Source organism: Carlito syrichta, unplaced genomic scaffold, assembly GCF_000164805.1.
Source record: "Carlito syrichta isolate Samal-C Ts95f unplaced genomic scaffold, Tarsius_syrichta-2.0.1 Scaffold147296, whole genome shotgun sequence".
In the NCBI taxonomy this organism is placed as follows: Eukaryota; Metazoa; Chordata; class Mammalia; order Primates; family Tarsiidae; genus Carlito; species Carlito syrichta.
The window spans coordinates 1218-4414 of record NW_007091392.1 but is presented as its reverse complement, the minus strand read 5'-3'; positions in this window follow the sequence as shown (position 1 = coordinate 4414).

Below are 3197 nucleotides of genomic sequence, written 5' to 3'. Positions count from 1 at the left end.
CCTGTAATTCTGGCTACTTGGAAGGCTGAGGCGGAAGGATCGCCAGAGCCCAGCAGGTAAAGGCTGCGGTGGCCGGAAGCAACCACTGCACTCCAGTCTGGGCGACAGAGTGGGACTCCAACACACACACACAAAAGAAAACAAATAGAAAATGGCAGACAAAAGTCCCAGCTCCTCAGTAATTGTATTAAGTGTAAATTAAACACTAATCAATTTAGTGAACTAAACACTCCAATAAAAAGGCAGAGAACTGTAGAATGGACAAAAACATGATTCAACTATACGCTGCCTGCAAAAGATAGTCTTTAGGTTCAAATACACAAATAGGTTGAACATAAAAGAATTGCAAAAGATACAGCAAGCAAACAGTAAACAAAAGAGAGCTGGAGTAGCTATACTATTAGACAAAATAAACTTTAAAACTAAAAGTGTTACTAGAGACAAAAAAGAATATTTTTTCATAATAAAAGGATCAATCTATCAGGAATGCAAATAAAAGAATCAATTCAGCAAGAACATAACAAGTATTAACATGTATTACCTAACAAAAGAGCTCCAAAATACATGAAACAAAAATTGAAAAACTGAAGGGAGAAAAATAAACAATTCAACAATAATAGTTGGAGATTTCAATAACCCAATTTCAATAATGGATAGAATCAATAGATTATCAACAAGAAAATAGAAGATTTGAAAAATGCTCCAAACCAACTAGACCTAACAGGCATCTGTGGAGTACCCCACCACAAACAACATTATATACATTCTTCTCAAGTGCACATGAAATACTCTCCAGGAAAGATGATAGGTTAGGCCATATAACAAGCATCAATAAATGTCAAAGGATCAAAATAATACAAAGTCTGTTCTCCAACAAATAGAATAAAATTAAAAATCAATAACAGAAGGAAACTTGGAAAATTCTCAGATATTTGGAAGTTGAAAAACACACTTCTAAACAATCAACTAGTCAAAGAAGAAATCATGAAGGAAGTTAGAAAAAACCTTGAGATGAAATAAAATGAAAACAAAACATACTAAATCTTATGAAACACAACTAAAACTGTACTTAGAGTGAATTTTTAAAATATAGTATAGCCGGGCTCGGTGGCTCAGCCTGTAATCCTGTGCCTTGGGAGGCTGAGGTGAGTGGATTGCCTGAGCCCATGGGTTCGAGACCTGCCTGGGCAACTTGGCGAGACCTCATCTCTACAATAAATCAAAAATTAGCTGGGTGTGGTAGCACGCGCCTGTAGTTCCAGCTACTTAGAAGGCTGAGGTGGAAGGATCGCTGGAGCCCAGCAGGTCGAGGCTGCGGGGGCCAGGAGCAGCCACTGCACTCCAGTCTGGGCGACGGAGTGAGACTCCAACTCAAAAAAACACAACAAAACAAAAAGCAGAGAACGCTGATTGGAGACGCTCCTTTCCTTGGACTCTGAGCGCCCTGGCGGGACAGCCTCGCTCCGCTGTCCCCGCCTCTGTCCCTCCAGGCCCTCCGCGGAGCGGCCTTGCCTGAGCCCTTGCTCACAGTGGGTGCCCCTGCCCCCCCCAGATGGGGTGCTGCTCCCTCCATTGGCCTGTGGGACTCGGGCCTGGCCTGGGAGCCTGCCGCCTCGTTCCCTTGTGGGGTGACTTTGGGGGTTCTCGGGGCTCCGGGAGGGCGAAGCCTCGGGCTGTCTCCTCTGGGGCCAGGTTGCCACAGACACAGGCCCGTTTCCCAGAACAGGCAGAGTCAGGCCAAGGACGAGAAGGTCAGTGCTGGGCAGCCCCTTCGGGTCCCCTCCTGCTGTGGGAGCTTTCCTATTCTCTCACTAAATCCTGCTTTCAAAAAAAAAAAAGGTCAGTGCCTACTTTGCCCTTGGCGTTTGAGGTGGTGAGTACTGCGGAGAAAGAAAGTCAGTCGGGCGGAGAAGGAGAACGGGGAACACCCAGGACCTGGGAATGGCCGTCTGAGAAGGTGACATGTGGGCTAAGACCTGGGGGAGGGGCCCTGTGGAGGCCGGGGAGAGTGTTGCAGGCAGCGGCACCATCTGTGCAAAGGCCCCGTGGCAGGAGCGCTCAGGTGTGTTCAAGGAAGGGCGAAGAGGCTGGTATGGCTGCGGTGATCCCGTGAGGCAGATGGAGCGATGGGGGGAGGCGAGCGGGATGTGGAGCGGGAGGAGGGGCTCTGGCCCCTGCGTCCGGCTGTGAGGGAGGGCCGGGCAGCAGGCCCCGGGTCAGGGGTGGGCACAGCCGTCCTGCCCTGTTGGCCGAGGCCTTCGCTGACACAGAGCTGCAGCTTTCCCCGGTACTCACGGCCTGGGACATGGACTCATGACTGGGTGGCTGTCCCAGGGGCTGGGACGGGGGTGGAGGACGCGGCAGAGAACGTCCTTAGGGAGGGTGAGAGACACTTCCCCCAGCCCAGCGAGGGCCAGACTCACCAAATGTGGCCCCGAGTGGGGGACTCAGCAGGCACAGTGCCGGGCCAGGTCGATGCATGCCCGGAAGTCGTCCTGGGGAGGCGGCAAGGATGCTGGGATGGGCCCGGTGAGTGGTGGGTTGTGGGGCTCGGCTCAGCTTGGTGCCCTGGCAGGTGGGGTGGGTGCCGGCTTCGTCACCAGTACCTCGGGACCTGGGACCCATCCCAAGGGCGGCAGAGTGCCTTCTGGGCTCCCCTCTCCCCTGGCAAACCCTGCCACCCGTCTCCGTGGCTTCCCAGGGGACCCCTCCTGGGGCCCTCAGCCCTGGGGCTGGCCCTGCCCCCCTCAGACTTCATCTCCCTCGGACTTTCCTGATTCCTGCCACGCCGGTGTCCACTCTGGTCCTCAAACATCCCTGGCCCTGCCCCAGGGCCTTTGCACCAGTGGTGCTGGGATGGACTTGCCCTGCTCCCAGCCCTGGGTCCCATCACTTTGCCTGCACAGCCCCTCGAGGCCCTGTTCCCATCCGGCTCTGTCCTGGGCTCATTTGTGCACACAGAGGGCGTCTCCCACCCCAGAGAACTGTGGACCTTGGGAGTGGCTCCTGGTGGCTTTTGTGCATCGCGGTCCCCAGAGCCAGAGGAGTGGCTGGATGTGGCGCGCACCGTGTCCATCGGCCGCCTGCATAGATGAAGGAGGGAAGAAGGGAGGGAAGGAAGGAGTGAAGAAAGCAGTGAGTGAAGGAAGGGGGGAAGGAGCGAAAGTCTGCCCGGACCCGCCGCGGACACGTGGCGT